The sequence below is a fragment of the Chlorocebus sabaeus genome, chromosome 5 (genome assembly GCF_047675955.1).
Source record: "Chlorocebus sabaeus isolate Y175 chromosome 5, mChlSab1.0.hap1, whole genome shotgun sequence".
Taxonomy (NCBI): domain Eukaryota; kingdom Metazoa; phylum Chordata; class Mammalia; order Primates; family Cercopithecidae; genus Chlorocebus; species Chlorocebus sabaeus.
Genome location: NC_132908.1, coordinates 68,476,152 through 68,495,031, shown reverse-complemented (window position 1 = coordinate 68,495,031; position 18,880 = coordinate 68,476,152). Strand labels below are relative to the sequence as shown.

The following is an 18,880-nucleotide window of genomic DNA, read 5'->3' as shown; positions in this document are numbered from 1 at the left end:
TGATAGACCTTTTTTCCCCATTGGTGCAGGTAAATATTTCATTTTTCAGTTTCTCTGATGGTTTTGTTCTGAACCCACCCAGCTGTAGCTTGAAAGATTAATGATGGGCAGCGAAAGAACGTGAGAAGAGGTGGTGAATGAATAGAAACCAGCAACAGAGAAGAAAGAGTATTGCCTGGCCTTTGGGACAAATAAATAAGGATTTACTAAGTCTGCTAGTTTCATCCCCATAACAGGAAAACCTGGAACCCATTAGAATGGAGACCTGGAGACTTTTATAATGTAGTGATTCCTAGAGTTCTAAACCTACACAGACTGTTGACAAGAAAAAAGAAAGAGGGATGGAAAATCAGCAGTTTCCTTTCTAATTTTCTCTTCTATGGGTATTGATTTTACTTTAACACAACTAACTTTGCAATGCCTCTCCTCACATAAGACCATTACACCTATGTGTTGATCTTTATAAGGTTAAACACATTTCCTGAAATCTTAGCCTGCCTGTGTCATGCATTTTAAAGAAAAAGACCAAATTAAAGAAGTCATCAGTGAGTAAACTATTAAGTAGAAATTAAAACTTTTTATTCAAGACACAGGATGCAAATATTTGGTCAGAGAACAAAGACCCCAGGAGCTTTTTGGAACCATTATATTAGCTTCAATGTATTAGTCCATCTGCTCGTAGATAAATGACTTTAAGCTCTGAAACAAGGACCCTTAGTAGCCCAGCAGGGACTTCTGTTGATACTGCAGGCTGATTCCTTCCCTCACTGGGTCTGTTTCTCAATCACTAATTTCTGAACCAATATTTGGGTCATTGCTAAAAAGGGCATACATGTAGTTTTAAGACAATAGCTCTTTGATCTAAGTAACATACTTTTTTACCTTTTAGGTCCTTCTTACTGATGTCTTGCTCTTCTGCATGGCTTGTGAAAACTATTAGAGTCGTCCAAGGTAAGTGCATTGCACAGGGGTGACAAAAAAGTGGGTGGGGTGGTGGGGGAGAACATAGGTATACACCCAAGAGGAATGGAAACATACATTCACACGTAACTTGTGCACAAACATTCATAGCAGCATTATTCATAATATCTAAAAAGTAGAAACCATCCAAATATTCATCAACTGATGAATAGGTAAATATAATGTGGTATATCCTTATAATGGAATATTATTTGGCAGTAGAAAGGAATGAAGTACTGATACCCGATACCACAGGGATGAACCTTGAAAACATTATGTAAGTAGAAGAAGCCAGTCATGAAAGACCACTTATTATATGATTCCACATATAAGAGGGGAGGTGGGGGTGACTGCTAAAGAATATGGGGTTTCTTTTGGCAATGATGAAAATGTTCTCAGTTAACTGTGGTGATGGTTGCGAAACTCTGAATATACTAAAAAACATTGAATTGGACACATTAAATGGATGAATTGCATGGTATGAGAAATGTGAGGATTTTATCTCAAGGTTATTATAAAAAAGGGGTGTAGGTGAGGAGGAAGATGGTGATCCACAACTAGGATGACCATATGTTGTGATTGCCCCGAATTACCAGTATTTTGCCAGATATGCCAATGAATTGTTAATTGCTCTGCCTTAACTTTCAAAAGTGTCCTATTTGGATGATAAACTATATGGTCACCATATGTGTGACCAGAAGTACTATGATCTTCTGCAATGTATCTTAAAGTTATCTAACCAAGATAACACTTGGGGTTCTTTTAAAGGTAAATATCCCTGTGTTCTTCCCATGGATCTTAATTCAGTAAGTCAGAGGTGGAAACTGGTGTTTTTGTATTTTTAACAGTTATCTATGATGATTCTTATGAGTTTTTGGCATTCACTGTTCTACTTGTTAAAAAAAAAAAAAAAAAAAAAAAAAAGGAGGTGAACAATTTACCTTTGGGGGCAAATATAATTCCAGGGAGGTACAAGAAGGCTATTGTAGGAAATTTGCTGTGGAAGGCTAAAAATGAATTCTGACATGGATTGAGAGAATAATGGTAATAACATAAGGACAGTGATAGTTCTAAGAAATATCCTTCTCTCTTCTAAGATTAAAAAAAAAAAAAACACATCTATTATTTGGTAAGAATGAGTGAGGATTAATACTCATAATGATTTACCTGTAAGTTTCTTCTCCAAGGTGGCCAAAGGTAGAGGCAAAGTGGGTTCTGGGGTATCCCTGATTATTGTCATTCTGCCTTAGGTCCTGACATCCACTGCCTTCACTCAAACCCTTCTGGCCAGTTCCATCCTACAGATTCTAACTTCCTGACTCAGAATTTTATTGTTGTGAACCTTTACACCCAGGTTTGGAGACAGAAAGGAGCACCCTCAAGTGAGGCAGAGCAGTCTCAGAAACATAGGAAAATGTAAGAAACCTAAACTTTGGGACAGGTTTTTTTTTTTTTTAAATTAGAAGAGGAACAAAGGACGTTGGGTCACAGTTTCTAAAATAAACATGAGCAATAGGGCATATATAATGGCATAATATGGACCAAACTGATAAAAAGCAGTGTCACAATATCCATAATATACATTTATTGCTTATCTGAATTCAACATTAACTTCAGTTTAAGGATGCTTAGTCTTCATTGTTCATAGGGAAGAAGCCTTCATAGTTTCAAAGCCTAAAATGAGAATTGTGCTGAAGAAGCCTAGACATTCCCACATGTGTAGAATCATCATAAAATTTCTTAAGGAGGAAAAAGTCATTACTAACCTATTCTCTCATTTAGCCAGATTGCTTTAATTCATATCCTTTTTTGCTGCTTTAATCAATCAAGAAAACGCTCTCCTGCAGATTCAGAGCTCAGAAGTATACTCTTCCTTGCTCCTGTCCATGCCCAAGCCTCTTGATCTCTGGGGAAAGGGTTGACACCTGAGGAGATTTCTTTGTTTCACTTTGTTCCAGCAAACTGTTTGAAATAGTCAGGCTTTTGACTGAAATTTGAGTCTTCTTTCTGTCCCTTAGGTACTGTCTAAAATTTTTCAGTGTTTTAAAAAAGATTTCTAATTAGTTGAGGGACCTCCAGGGTGAATATTACTATTATTAAATAACTGAATACAAATTAAACTTTTATGGTTTCTAAGCTACTGCTTTTTTTTTTTTTTTTTTAAGATAGAGTCTTATAATGTTGGCCAGCAGGCTGGTCTTGAACTTCTGTGTTCAAGCAATCCTATGTCAGCCTCCCAAATAGCTGGGTCTATAGGCATGTGCCACTACACCCTAAGTTGCTGCTTTTTAATGGAACGTTTAATGTATAACTTTTAGATTCCAATAAAATATTAGCAAGACTTATTAACTTAGCAGATCTATGTGGCAATATTATTTATCCCAGGAATGTTTAGGTGTCCAGGTTTGGTGCGTCTATATGATTGGACACCCATGGACTGACTGGGAAAGCAGCAGTTTAGGATTGCCCACAAGACAAAGATTTGGAAAAACTTTAAAAAGTTTTGACCACAAAGGTCATAAATTTTAGTCTAGTGATGCAGATTTACTGGATCCTGATGAACAACAGGAGTGAAAAGCATTTTCTAGAAGACAAACCTGTAGTGATTTCTAGGTAAAGGACTTCAGATGAGATCCTGAAGTAATAAAATATTGGCAGGTTTAGTAGACTCACAAAAATGAGGTTAGTCAGGGGTCTAAGGTGATAGACATATGACATCAGAAACCAAATAAGTACTAGGCAAGGCCATGGCCCTGAACTTTTATTAGAGTTGGGAATTGAGGATATTCTGAACCCCAAGGATTTCAACGAAGAGAAACAGTAGCAAGGCAAATCAGTTTAAAAAATAATTCTGATGTATATTGGGAAGGATTTTATTCAACTTAAAATCAGAAAAATAACCACTAGTAGTTTAGGTGATGCTTCTTCTAATTCTTATCTGGTATTTTAGTTCTAGGTTCCTATTAAGGTTCAATAAACTGTGACAATAGACCAAGGGCTGGGCTATGATAAAGTCTTCCATTTTAAACAAACACAAACAACATTGAACCAGAAAGAGACATAAAGTCTGTTTAAGGCATTGCTGTGTTTGTACAAGACCTGGGTTATGTAGGAGTAGCAGTAAAGAAAAAAGGCTCAGACATCTAATAGACATTTCTTTTACTTCCTTTTTATGTGACTTTAGGTGGGCCTATGACTTAATCTGTATGACTTTGCTAGCTCTGCAGTTATTTTTAGTACATGTTGCCAGTTTTCTAAGTGGTTTTACCATTTTACATTCCCATCAGCAATTTTTTAGAGTTTTAGTGTCTCCATATCCTCACCAACATTCAGATGAGTGGATGGTGGTTTCTCATTGTGATTTTAGTTTGTATTTCTCTGATGACAAATGGTATGTAGCACTTTTTCATATGTTTATTGAGTGCTTAGATATCATATATTGTAAAGTGCCTGTTCCAATTTCTTGCCTATTTTTAAAAATGAGGTGAGGCTTTTGAGGGTTGGTTGGTTGTTTTTTTGTTTTCTGTTTTTTTGTTTTTTTGTTTTTTTGTTTTTTTTTTTTGTTTTTTTGTCTCTCTTATTGATTAGTATTTTAAAAGAAAATATCTTCTAGAATATGAGTTCTTTACTGGATATGCATCTTGCAAATATCTTCTTCCAGTCTGTGGCTTGCTGTTTTACTCTTAATGGTGTCTTTTGATGAACATAAGTTCCTAATTTTAATATAGTGACATTTATCAGTTTTTCCCTTTATATTTAGCACTTGTATGTCCTATTTTAAAAACTTTTGTCTACTCTAAGGTATTTTATAATATTTCAGCTGCTTTATTTCAAAGTTTAAATCTTTAATCCATTTAGAATTTGTTTTAGTAAGAGATATGAGGTAGGGATCCAATTTTATTTTTTTCCAAATGCTTTTAAACTTCTCTAAAAACATTTCTCAATTAATATTTTAAAGGCCACCTTTAGGGTGTTTCCAATCACAATAATCATAAGTTTTTGATATAAAACACTCTAATACTTAGCAATGTTCAATGAAATATTAAAACACCAAAAGACACAATCTCAGAAGCAGATAAATCTCTCTGTGAACCAAATACAGAACAAAAAAGCAAAACAATGAGTGGAGCTGAAGTCAAAGGGCTTCTGTGTTGTGGGTTTCTTGTTTTTTTTAAGGGACAGTATTTGCTGGGAGTTTAGCTGCTATGAGATAAGGAGTATTTAAAGTATATGAACAAGGAGCATGAATCCTGATTGCCTTGTGAAACCAGGGGCTGGGGAAAAGGATCTTCTTCTCATGAAAAAAGGCAAAAAGTCTAGGGGAAAACAAAGTTTCTGGTCACTACATTGGGCTGTGACTTTTAGAAAACTTCAGGGTACATTTGAAGGAAGGTACAGCCTCGTAATCAGAACAGAAGTGACTGTCTGTGAGCTTGTGACAGCATCAGGTTTATCTCCATTGTCACCCTGGGACAAGAATCTTAATATGCCTTTATCAGACCTCATCTGGACTGGAGTGATCATGACTTGGGTAGACATAAACACAAGACTACCTGGCCAAGGTCTGGGTTGAATACCGAGGAAGAGAGAGGAGAAAAACAATGAACCTTATACAACAGACCAGCATTCCATGCCTATGGATCAGGTATTCCTTAAACCCCTGGTTAGTAGCGCTGGCTGAGGCCCTGAGGAAAGGAAAGGCAAACCTATATCTGGAATGGATACCAATTGCTGTGAGGAAGAAAACAAAACAAAACACTGTGGACCCTTCGAGGATAAAAGGAGCCTAACATAATCAACTTTCCATCTAATGACTGGTTGTCATATTGGAGGCTCAGCACTGATACGTGTTGCTGGCAAATGGAATACTCAGAGACAACCGTAGCTATATCAGCCTTGGTGAGAGTCCATGCCACTGAGCCCATGTATAGCCTCCATTTCTGCCTCTCTGGTCACTTCATTCATGGGGCATTGTGCTGGGGTGGCCAGTGACAAAAACTGGCTAATATTAACTCACCAAGTCATTTTGTTTACTTGATTGTTTAATGCTCTTTCTGTGATAATAATTTCATTTTAATAATGTTTTCAGGGGCCAGGTGTTGTGGCTCAGGCCTGTAATGTCAGTGCTTTGAGAGGCGAAGGTAGGAGAATTGCTTCAGGCCAGGAGTTTAAGACCAGCCTGGGCATCATGCCAAGACCCTTGTACCTTCCTAATGAGCATTAATGTGTGATACAACAATCTTTATACTTCATTCATGCCAATTCTCACAGGCCTGTTTACATGCTGGTACCCCAGAACTCCTTATCTCTGTATCTTTCAGTCTTCCATGTGTCTGACCAGTAGGCCAAGCCATTTGTCACTGCCCATGAATACATACATACTCTCATCACAGGCCCACTCCTCCTTCCACACAAGGTGGATGACTATTGCCTGAACTGGGACCATCAGAAAGATTTTCCCTCTCCACTGTCTTTCAAGGCCTCCTGCCAATGAAGTTGTAATGCAGCTGCCATTCATTTTTGGCTTGAGTAACCTATTCATTACCTCAAAACCCAGGCTTTGTCTACTTCCTTCACATGGTTGTATATATGTGTATTGGATATAAATGTGTGTACATAGGTTATGGTACGCAGGCCATAGGTGTGACTTAGGGAAGAATTCTGGGTGAACTGTGGTGGATGATGGGGGGGGGGGTCCGCTCATGCAGCTTACGTGTGCCCTGTGGTCCTGCTCGTGATTATCCTGTATGTAGTATTTCTATTTTATAATGGGTTGTTGGCGAGCCATCTTAACTTTATGACTTACTGAGTTCAGCAGTTCTGGACACAAGGTCACTAAGTGTCACATGGCCAAATGTTCCATCTCTTTTGGGTCCCAGTACCATATCAGAAGCTGTTTTTGTTTTGTTTTTGAGACAAAGTTTCGCTCTTGTCATCCAGGCTGGAGTACAATGGCACAATTTTGGCTCACTGCAACCTCCGCCTCTGGGGTTCAAGTGATTCTCCAGCCTCAGCCTCCCCAGTATCTGGGATTACAGGTGTACACCACCATGCCCAACTAATTTTGTATTTTTAGTAGAAACGGGGTTTCACCATGTTGACCAAGCTGGTCTCGAACTCCTGACCTCAGGTGATCCACCCACGTAGGCCTCCCAAAGTCCTTGGAATACAGGCCTGAGCTACCACGCCTGGCCCAGAAGCTGTTTTTAAAAAGTCATGTAATTTTATGCTACAGATGTCACGGATCCCAGGTTCTGCACTGTGATTCTTCCCTAGAGTTTACTATAAACACACTGCACTTTTTATCACAACTGATACACATAACACCATAGGGTCTGCTGGATTGTATAACTCAAGGGCTGGGCCACTTGCACTACAGGATGTACCTTCTAAAGAGCTCTCGTTCCCAGCCCCACTCAAAGCTAGCAGCCTCTTATATTGCCTGATACGTAGGCCAGACAGTACACCTAGTTGTGGAATGTGTGGCTTCCAGAACCTAAGAAGGCTTAATAGGCATGTGTCTCCTACAAATAATGAAAGTATTGCCTCTTTCTTTCCAATTTAAGACCCCATTTTTCTTTCTCTTTCCTAATTGCATTTGCTATTCCTTCTATGACAGTGCTAAGTAATAGTAGTGAAAGCGAACTTACTAAAAATTTATTGGCCTGGTGCATTTTGAGGTGTAGCTTTCTGACGATCAAATTTTATTTTATTTTTTTGTATCATAATTTGTCCATTTAGATTTGCTGTCTTCTCTGAAGGTAGATTTTTATTATTTATATTTTCCTAAAAATACATCCATTTTAATAATGTTTTCAGGGGCCAGGAGCTATGGCCTATGCCTGAAATCTCAGTGCTCTGAAAGGCCAAGATGGGATAATCTCTTGAGGCCAGGAGCTGAAGACCAGCCTGGGCAACATAGCAAGACTCTGTCTCTACAAAAAATTTTAAAAATTAGCTGGGCGTCATGGTACACACTTGTAGTCTCAGCTACTTGGAAGGCTGAGGCAAGAGGATCACTTGAGCCCAGGAGTTCGAGGTTGCAGTGAGCTATGATCGTGCTACTGTACCCCAGTCTACGTGACAGAGACTCTGTCTCAAATAAATATGTAGAGATGAGAAAAGCAATCTGTTATAATTTGTTTTATGTTTTCTCTGAATCTGTTATCTCCACATTCTAATTTTTTAATTTATGTTTATTTTTTTTTGTTTAGACTACTAATTAGCTAAATGGTTTGTTGGTGCCCTCCAATTTCTTGAATTGGAAACTTAAACTTTTATTCCTATGTGAATAACATAAATGAACATAGATATTTAATTAATGTTATATATTTTCCTCTGAGCACTATGGTTATCTGTAAGGTCTGATAAATCTTTTTCTGCTATCATTTTTTTAAAAAGAAATTGTGTAATTTTGATCTTGATTTCCTTTTGTCCCAAGAGTTTTTAAGAAAGTTGTAAAAATATTTCTAGGGTATTTTTCCCCATTTGATCAGATAATTTTATCTGTACTAGTTTCATGATACTTTGTGGAATGTATTTTTTTTTAAGGGCCAATATAGAGTTAACTTTTGTAAATGTCCCAGTGTTCTTAAAATATACGTATGTATAATATGAATATAATATGTATATTAGATATGTATTGAACATAAACATTACAAATTGTTAAAAAATTTTAACTTTCTTAAAACTTAACAATTATTTAAAAAATTGAGAGACGTTTTTATCAAGAACGTTTTTTGCCATCAATGGATTGCTAAACCTTCACTGTGCTTGTATTAGTTCTATTTCTGTATAACAGATTACCCCCAAACTTAGCAACATCAAACAACAAACATTTATTATTTCAGTTTCTTTGGATCAGGAATCCAGGCTCAGCTTAGTTGTGTCCTCTGGGTCAGTCTCTCTCACAAGGCTACAATTAAGGTATCAGCCAGGATTGCAGTCATCCTAAGGCTCAACTAGGGGAGGATCTGCTTACAAGTTTACTCTCCTGGCTGTTGGTAGGCCTCAGATCCTTACTAACTGTTCGACAGAGACATGGGTTCCTGTTCAGAGACATGTAGGCCTCTCCACAGGGCAGCCTACAGTGTGACAGTTGGTATTCCTTTGAGTGAGTGAGGGAAAAAGCAAGAGAGAATGTAGCCAGATGGAAACCAGAGTCCTTTTATAACTTAACCTGGGAACCGACATCTCATCATTTTTACTGTATTATTTTGGTTAGAAGAGTCACTAGGTACAGTGCGTAATCAAGGGGAGAGGATTGCCTAGGGCATAAATATGAGAAACTGTGGAATACCGGGTACTATTTTAGAGGCTGTCTACTCTAGTCTTCCTTCTGCCCCCAGTGATCATGTCCCTCATCCCTGCAATACTCTCATCCCCCTTTCCAGTCCCCCAAAGTCTAATCCAATTATGGCATCAGCTTAAGGTTCAGAATCTCATCACCTAAGTCATCTCCAGGTGTAGATGAGGCGCCTCAGGTGTAGTTCCTCTGCAGTTCCGCTCAATCTGTAAAAACCCTCCCCAACCAAGCCCAACATACAGTAGTGAGACAGACACAGGATAACCATTTTAGACATTTTTGTTTTAAAATAGAGGAAATGGGAGGCATAAAGGTCCAGTGCAATTCTGAAATCCAGTTCCTCCAATGTGAGAAGTTGTTTGTTTTTTCATATAGGTTCTTACTCCGTTGCCTAGGTGAAGTTCTGTGGTACAATCGTGGCTCACTGTAGCCTTGATCTCTGGGGCTCAAGCGATCGTCCTACTTTAGCCTCCCGAGTAGCCTGAACTACAGACACATGCCACCATGCCTGGCTAATGTTTAAATTTTTTGTAAAGACAGGGTTTTGCTATGTTGCCCAGGCTGGTCTTGAAGTCCTGAGCTCAAGCAATCCACCCGCCTCAGCCTCCCAAAGTGCTGAGATTACAGGCCTGAACCACCACTCCTGGCCTTCCAGTGTTAGCTTTTTGATTAGGTCTCAAGACCTAGGAATGATCCTCCATGGCCTTCAGCTCTGCTCTTTGGGCTCAGGTTTCACTCTCAGAGTCACCTTTCCTTTTGCAAGAAAGGTAGCACATGCTACAGTTGAGAAATTGCTTCAGCCTTCTTTTCTTGTCATTCATATTGGCAGTCTAATAGCCTTTCTTCATTTCATACTGTACTTTTCATTCTGTCCTTTTCAGTTCAAGCTGGCTGAGTTCTTCCTGATAAAATTCTTGCAAAAACCTTGTGGGCTTCCTGTGACTCTTACTAGCATTTACTCCATTACACAAAAGTCAAACCAGAAATCTTTTCTCGATAAGTCTTTCTTCACCTTTGGTTCATGCTTAAAAATTTGAGGGTCAAGGCACGTAAGTTTTCTGAAGTCCTTACTGTTTGAGAGGATCTGTGAAGCATACCCTTAATCTTTTTCAAAGGCCCTTTGTGTGACTGAATAGAACTCTGATGGTACCACTTTTTATCTTTTTTAATATAACAGAAGTTTTTACAGTCACATTCTTAGTGTCACCTTTAGACCAGGGTTCTCCTGGCAGTGCCCACAGTATGCACTTTTCTTGGGAGCGATTATTTTTTTGTTGTTTTTTGAGATGGAGTGTCACTGTCACCCAGGCTGGAGTGTGGTGGTGCAATGTCGACTTACTGCAGCCTCTGCCTCCCGGGTTCAAGCAATTCTCCTGCCTCAGTCTCCCAGGTAGCTGGGATTACAGGCACACGCCACCACACTTGGCTAATTTTTCTATTTTTAATGGAGACGGGGTTTCACCATGTTGGCCAGGCTGATCCTGACCTCCTGACCTCAGGTGATCCACCCACCTTGGCCTCCCAAAGTGTTGGGATTACAGGCATGAGCCACCATGCTTGGCCAGGAGCTATTTCTTAATGTTAGCATCTTCTAAATCTGGAGAGTTTGAGAATTTTCAAAAACGTCAAGTCCTGATTTCTTAAAAAATTTGTAAAATTGTGGTAAAATACACATAATATTTACCATCTTGACCGTTGTTAAGTGTCCAGTTTACTGGTATTAGGTACACTCATATTGTTATGCAAACATCATCACCATCTATCTTCACAATACTTTTCATCCTAAAAACTGAAACTCTATACTCATTAAATAACAACTCCCAATTCCTTCCTCCAGCTCTTGACTACCACCATTCTACTTTTGGTCTCTATGCATTTGACTACTCTAGGTACCTGATATCAGTTGGATCATACAGTATTTGTCTTTCAGATACTGATTTACTTCACTTAGCTTAATGTCCTCAAAGTTCATCTAAGTAGTAACATGTCAGAATTTCCTTCTTTTTTAAGGCTGAATAATATTCCATTGTGTATGTATGTATGTATATGTGTGTGTGTGTGTGTGTGTATATATATGTATACATATATGTATATGTGTGTGTATATGCACACCCATTATTCACCCATCAATGGATACTGGAGTTGCTTCTACCATTTGGCTGTTGTGAATAATGCTGCTATGAACGTGGGTGCACAAATGTCTCTTCAAGATTCTGCTGTCAATTCTTTGGGGTATATACCCTCAAGTAGAAGCACTGGTTCATATGGTAATTCTGGTTTTAATTTCTGAGGAACCACCGTACTGTTTTCCACAGCAGCTGCAACATGTTACATTTCCACCAACTGTACACCATTTCCAGTTTCTCCACATCCTTGCCAACATTTGTCTATTTCCATTTTGTTGTTTGTTTTTTATAGTAGCCATCCTAATGTGTGTGAAGGTGGTATCTCATTTGGTTTTTATTTGTATTTCTCTGATGACTAATGGGGTTGAACATCTTTTCACTTGCTTATTGGCCGTTTGTATATCTTCTTTGGAGAACTGTCTATCCAAGTCCTTTACCTATTTTTGAATCAGTTTGTTTATTTTTGTGTGTGTTGTTGGGTTTTAGAAGTTCTCTCTATATTCTGTATATTAATCCCTTGCCAGATATGTGATTTACAAATATTTTCTCCCATACCAGAGGTGGCTTTTTTACTCTGTTGGTAGTGTCCTTTGAGGCACAAAAATTTTAAATTTTCATGATGCCCAACTTGTCTATTTTTTCTTTTCCTTTTTTTTCTTTTGTTTTAATTTATTTTTTATTTTTTATTATTATACTTTAAGTTCTAGGGTACATGTGCACAACGTACAGGTTTGTTACATATGTATACATGTGCCATGTTGGTGTGCTGTACCCATTAATTCATCATTTATATTAGGTATATCTCCTAATGCTATCCCTGCCATCTGTCCCCTCCCCACAATAGACCCTGATGTGTGATGTTCCCCTTCCTGTGTCCAAGTGATCTCATTGATCAGTTCCCACCTATGAGTGAGAACATGTGGTGTTTGGTTTTCTGTTCTTGCATAGTTTGCTGAGAATGATAGTTTCCAGCTGCATCCATGTCCCTACAAAGGACACAAACGCATCCTTTTTTATGACTGCATAGTATTCCTTGGTATATATGTGCCACATTTTCTTAATCCAGTCTGTCACTGATGCACATTTGGGTTGATTCCAAGTCTTTGCTATTGTGAATAGTGCCGCAATAAACATACGTGTGCATGTGTCTTTATAGCAGCATGATTTATAATCCTTTGGGTATATCCCCAGTAATGGGATGGCTGGGTCAAATGGTATTTCTAGTTCTAGATCCTTGAGGAATTGCCACACTGTTTTCCACAATCGTTGAACTAATTTACAGTCCCACCAACAGTGTAAAAGTGTTCCTATTTCTGGCCGGGCGCGGTGGCTCACGCCTGTAATCCCAGCACTTTGGGAGGCCGAGGCGGGCGGATCACAAGGTTAGGAGATCGAGACCATGGTGAAACCCCGTCTCTACTAAAAATAGAAAAAATTAGCCGGGCGCAGTGGCGGGCGCCTGTAGTCCCAGCTCCTCGGGAGGCTGAGGCAGGAGAATGGCGTGAACCCGGGAGGCAGAGCTTGCAGTGAGCCGAGATTGCGCCACTGCACTCCAGCCTGGGCGACAGAGCGAGACTCCGTCTCAAAAAAAAAAAAAAAAAAAAAAAAAGTGTTCCTATTTCTCTACATCCTCTCCAGCACTTGTTTCCTGAATTTTTAATGATTGCCATTCTAACTGGTGTGAGATGGTATCTCATTGTGGTTTTGATTTGCATTTCTCTGATGGCCAGTGATGATGAGCATTTTTTCATGTGTCTGTTGGCTGTATGAATGTCTTCTTTTGAGAAATGTCTGTTCATATCCTTTGCCCACTGTTTGATGGGGGTTGTTTGCTTTTTTCTTGTAAATTTGTTTGAGTCCTTTGTAGGTTCTGGATATTAGCCCTTTGTCAGATGAGTAGATTGCAAAAATTTTCTCCCATTCTGTAGGTTGCCTGTTCACTCTGATGGTAGTTTCTTTTGCTGTGCAGAAGCTCTTTAGTTTAATTAGATCCCATTTGTCAATTCTGGCTTTTGTTGCCATTGCTTTTGGTGTTTTAGACATGAAGTCCTTGCCCATGCCTATGTCCTGAATGGTATTACCTAGGTTTTCTTCTAGGGTTTTTATAGTATTAGGTCTAACATTTAAGTCTCTAATCCATCTTGAATTAATTTTCGTATAAAGAGTAAGGAAGGGATCCAGTTTCAGCTTTCTACTTATGGCTAGCCAATTTTCCCAGCACCATTTATTAAATAGGGAATCCTTTCCCCATTTCTTGTTTTTGTCAGGTTTGTCAAAGATCAGATGGCTGTAGACGTGTGGTATTATTTCTGAGGGCTCTGTTCTGTTCCATTGGTCTGTATCTCTGCTTTGGTACCAGTACCATGCTATTTTGGTTACTGTAGCCTTGTAGTATAGTTTGAGGTCAGGTAGCATGATGCCTCCAGCTTTGTTCTTTTGGCTTAGGATTTTCTTGGCAATATGGGTCTTTTTTGGTTCCATATGAACTTTAAAGCATTGTTTTGCAATTCTGTGAAGAAAGTCATTGGTAGCTTAATGGGGATGGCATTGAATCTATAAATTACCTTGGGCAGTATGGCCATTTTCACAATATTGATTCTTCCTATCCATGAGCATGGTATGTTCTTCCATTTGTTTGTGTCCTCTTTGATTTCACTGAGCAGTGGTTTGTAGTTCTCCTTGAAGAGGTCCTTTACATCCCTTGTAAATCGGATTCCTAGGTATTTTATTCTCTTTGAAGCTATTGTGAATGGGAGTTCATTCATGATTTGGCTCTCTGTCTGTTACTGGTGTATAAGAATGCTTATGATTTTTGCACATTGATTTTGTATCCTGAGACTTTGCTGAAGTTGCTTATCAGCTTAAGGAGATTTTGGGCTGAGACAATGGGGTTTTCTAAATATACAATCATGTCATCTGCAAACAGGGACAATTTGACTTCTTCTTTTCCTAACTTTCTTTCTCTTGCTTGATTGTCCTAGCCAGAACTTCCAACAGTATGTTGAATAGGAGTGGTGAGAGAGGGCATCCCTGTCTTGTGCCAGTTTTCAAAGGGAATGCTTCCAGTTTTTGACCATTCAATATGATATTGGCTGTGGATTTGTCCTAAATAGCTCTTATTATTTTGAGATACGTTCCATCAATACCAAATTTATTGAGAGTTTTTAGCATGAAGGGCTGTTGAATTTTGTCAAAGGCCTTTTCTGCATCTGTTGAGATAATCATGTGGCTTTTGTCTTTGGTTCTGTTTATATGCTGGATTACGTTTATTGATTTGCATATGTTGAACCAGCCTTGCATCCCAGGGATGAAGCCCACTTGATCATGGTGGATAAGCTTTTTGATGTGCTGCTGGACTCGGTTTGCCTGTATTTTATTGAGGATTTTTGCATCGATGTTCATCAGGGATATTGGTCTAAAATTCTCTTTTTTTGTTGTGTCTCTGCCAGACTTTGGTATCAGGATGATCTTGGCCTCATAAAATGAGTTAGGGAGGATTCCCTCTTTTTCTATTGATTGGAATAGTTTCAGAAGGAGTAGTACCAGCTCCTCCTTGTACCTCTGGTAGAATTCAGCTGTGAATCCATCTGGTCCTGGACTTTTTTTGGTTGGTAGGGTATTAATTATTGCCTCAATTTCAGAGCCTGCTATTGGTGTATTCAGGGATTCAATTTCTTCCTGGTTTAGTCTTGGGTGAGTGTAAGTGTCCAGGAAATTATCCATTTCTTCTAGATTTTCTAGTTTATTTGCATAGAGGTGTTTATAGTATACTCTGGTGGTAGTTTGTATTTCTGTGGGGTCAGTGGTGATATCCCCTTTATCATTTTTTATTGCGTCTATTTGATTCTTCTCTCTTTTCTTCTTTATTAGTCTTGTTAGCGGTCTTTCAATTTTGTTGATCTTTTCAAAAAACCAACTCCTGGATTCATTGATTTTTTGGAATGTTTTTTGTGTCTCTATCGCCTTCAGTTCTGCTCTGATCTTGGTTATTTCTTGCCTTCTGCTAGCTTTTGAATGTATTTGCTCTTGCTTCTCTAGTTATTTTAATTGTGATGTTAGGGTGTCAATTTTAGATCTTTCCTGCTTTCTCTTGTGGGCATTTAATGCTATAAATTTCCCTCTACACACTGCTTTAAATGTGTTCCAGAGATTCTGGTATGTTGTATCTTTGTTCTCATTGGTTTCAAAGAACATCTTTATTTCTGCCTTCATTTCGTTATGTACCCAGTAGTCATTCAGGAGCAGTTTTTTCAGTTTCCATGTAGTTGAGCGGTTTTGATTGAGTTTCTTAGTCCTGAGTTCTAGTTTGATTGCACTGTGCTCTGAGAGACAGTTTGTTATAATTTCTGTTCTTTTACACTTGCTGAGGAGTGCTTTACTTCCAACTATGTGGTCAATTTTGGAATAAGTGTGATGTGGTGCTGAGAAGAATGTATATTCTGTTGATTTGGGGTGGAGAGTTCTGTAGATGTCTATTAGGTCCACTTGGTGCAGAGTTGAGTTCAATTCCTGGATATCCTTGTTAACTTCCTATCTCGTTGATCTGTCTAATGTTGACAGTGAGGTGTTGAAGTCTCCCATTATTATTGTATGGGAGTCTAAGTCTCTTTGTAAGTCTCTAATGACTTGCTTTATGAATCTGGGTGCTCCTGTATTGGGTGCATATATATGTAGGATAGTTAACTCTTCCTGATGAATTGATCCCTTTACCATTATGTAATGGCCTTCTTTGTCTCTTTTGATCTTTGATAGTTTAAAGTCTGTTTTATTAGACACTAGGATTGCAACCCTTGGTTTTTTTTGTTTTCCATTTACTTGGTAGATCTTCCTCCATCCCTTTATTTTGAGCCTATGTGTGTGTCTGCGTGTGAGATGGGTCTCCTGAATACAGCACACTGATGGGTCTTGACTCTTTATCCAATTTGCCAGTCTGTGTCTTTTAATTGGACCATTTACTCCATTTACATTTAAGGTTAATATTGTTATGTGTGAACTTGATCCTGTCATTATGATATTAGCCGGTTATTTTGCTCATTAGTTGATGCAGTTTCTTCCTAGCATCGATGGTCTTTACAGTTTGGCATGTTTTTGCAGTAGCTGGTACCTGTTGTTCCTTTCCATGTTTAGTGCTTCCTTCAGGATCTCTTGTAGGGCAGGCCTGGTGGTGACAAAATCTCTAAGCATTTGCTTGTCTGTAAAGGATTTTATTTCTTCTTCACTTATGAAACTTAGTTTGGCTGGATATGAAATTCTGGGTTGAAAATTCGTTTCTTTAAGAATGTTGAATATTGGCCCCGCTTTCTTCTGGCTTGTAGAGTTTCTGCCAAGAGATCTGCTGTTAGTCTGATGGGCTTCCCTTTGTGGGTAACCCGACCTTTCTCTCTGGCTGCCCTTAACATTTTTTCCTTCATTTCAACTTTGGTGAATCTGATAATTATGTGTCTTGGAGTTGCTCTTCTCGAGGAGTATCTTTATGGCGTTCTCTGTATTTCCTGAATTTGAATGTTGGCCTGCCTTACTAGGTTGGGGAAGTTCTCCTGGAAGGTATCCTGCAGAGTGTTTTCCAACTTGGTTCCGTTTTCTCTGTCACTTTCAGGCATACTAATCAGACATAGATTTGGTTTTTTCACATAATCCCATATTTCTTGGAGGTTTTGTTCATTTCTTTTTACTCTTTTTTCTCTACATTTCTCTTCTTGCTTCATTTCATTCATTTGATCTTCAATCACTGATGATCTTTCTTCCAGCTGATAGAGTGGGTTACTGAAGCTTGTGCATTTCTCATGTAGTTCTCGTGTCATGGTTTTCATCTCTATCAGTTCTTTTAAGGTCTTCTCTGCATTGATTATTCTAGTTATCCATTCATCCATTCTTTTTTCAAGGTTTTTAGTTTCTTTGCACTGATTACATAGTTCCTCCTTTAGCTCTGAGAAGTTTGATCGACTGAAGCCTTCTTCTCTCAACTCGTCAAAGTCATTCTCTATCCAGCTTTGTTCCATTGCTGGCAATGAGCTGCCTTCCTTTGGAGGGGGAGATGCGCTCTTATTTTTTGAATTTCTAGCTTTTCTGCCCTGCTTTTTCCCCATCTTTGTGGTTTTATCTGCCTTTAGTCTTTGATGATTGTGACGTACTGATGGGGTTTTGGTGTGGGTGTCCTTTCTGTTAGTTAGTTTTCCTTCTAACAGTCAGGACCCTCAGCTCCATGTCTGTTGGAGTTTGCTTGAGGTCCACTCCAGACCCTGTTTGCCTGGGTATCAGCAGCGGAGGCTGCAGAAGATAGAATATTGTTGAACAGCGAGTGTTGCTTTCTGATTCTTGCTCTGGAAGCTTCGTCTCAGGGTGTACCCATCCCAGCTGTGTGAGTTGTGATGTGTCGGTCTGTACCTAGTGGGGGATGTCTCCCAGTTAGGCTACTCAGGGGTCAGGGACCCACTTGAGCAGGCAGTCTGTCCGTTCTCAGATCTCAACCTCTGTGCTGGGAGAACCACTGCTCTCTTGAAAGCTGTCAGACAGGGACTTTTACATCTGCAGAGGTTTCTGCTGCTTTTTGTTTAGCTATGCCCTCTCCCCAGAGTGGAGTCTACCGAGGCAGGCAGGCCTCTTTGAGCCGCAGTGGGCTCCACCCAATTCAAGCTTCCCAGCAGCTTTGTTTATCTACTGAATCCGCAGCAATGGTGGGCGCCCCTCCCCCAGCCTCGCTGCCACCTTGCAGTTAGATCTCCGACTGTTGTGCTAGCAATGAGGGAGGCTCCGTGGGCGTGGGACCCTCCCAGCCAGGTGTGGGATATAATCTCCTGGTGTGCGATTTGCTAAGGCCCTTGGTAAAGCTTAGTATAAGTGTGGGAGTTACCCGATTTTCCAGGTGTTGTGTGTCTCAATTTCCCTTGGCTAGGAAAAGGAATTCCCTTCTCTCTTTTGCTTCCCAGGTGAGGTGATGCCTCGCCCTGCTTCAGCTCTCACTGGTCGGGCTGCACCCACACCAGCATCAACTGTCTGACACGCCCCAGTGAGATGAACCCGGTACCTCAGTTGAAAATGCAGAAATCAGCCATCTTCTGTGTCACTCATGCTGGGAGCTGGAGGTTGGAGCTGTTCCCATTCGGCCATCTTGGGCACCACCTCTTTTTTGTTTTCTTCGCTCTGTCACCCAGGCTGGAGTGCAGTGGCATGATCTCGGTTCACTGTAACCTCTACCTCCTGGGTTCAAGCAATTCTTGAGCCTCAGCCTCCTGGGTAGCTGAGATTACAGGTGCGTGCCACCATACCAAGTTAATTTTTGTATTTTTATTAGAGATGGGCTTTCATCATTTTTATTAGAGATGGCCAGGCTGGTCTCGAACTCCTGACTTCAAGTGATTTACCCACCTTGACCTCCCAAAGTGCTGGGATTACAGGCATGAGTCACCACACCTGGCCCAATTTTTTGTTGTTGCCTGTGCATTTGGTGTCATAGCTAAGAAATCATTTGGAATAGAATAGCCTGCACCAC

The 18,880-nt window shown here is 39.6% G+C and overlaps 1 long non-coding RNA gene across 4 annotated transcripts in view; it reads left to right on the top strand.

Annotated features, from left to right (window-relative positions):
* Positions 1 to 18,880, top strand: part of LOC103233196 (uncharacterized) — a 179,890-nt gene that overhangs the window by 71,915 nt on the left and 89,095 nt on the right. For all 4 annotated transcript variants that reach the window (XR_012092968.1, XR_005243813.2, XR_005243811.2 and 1 more), the window contains exon 2: positions 890 to 951. This is a non-coding gene — a long non-coding RNA (uncharacterized lncRNA). The remainder of the gene's footprint in view (positions 1 to 889; positions 952 to 18,880) is intronic.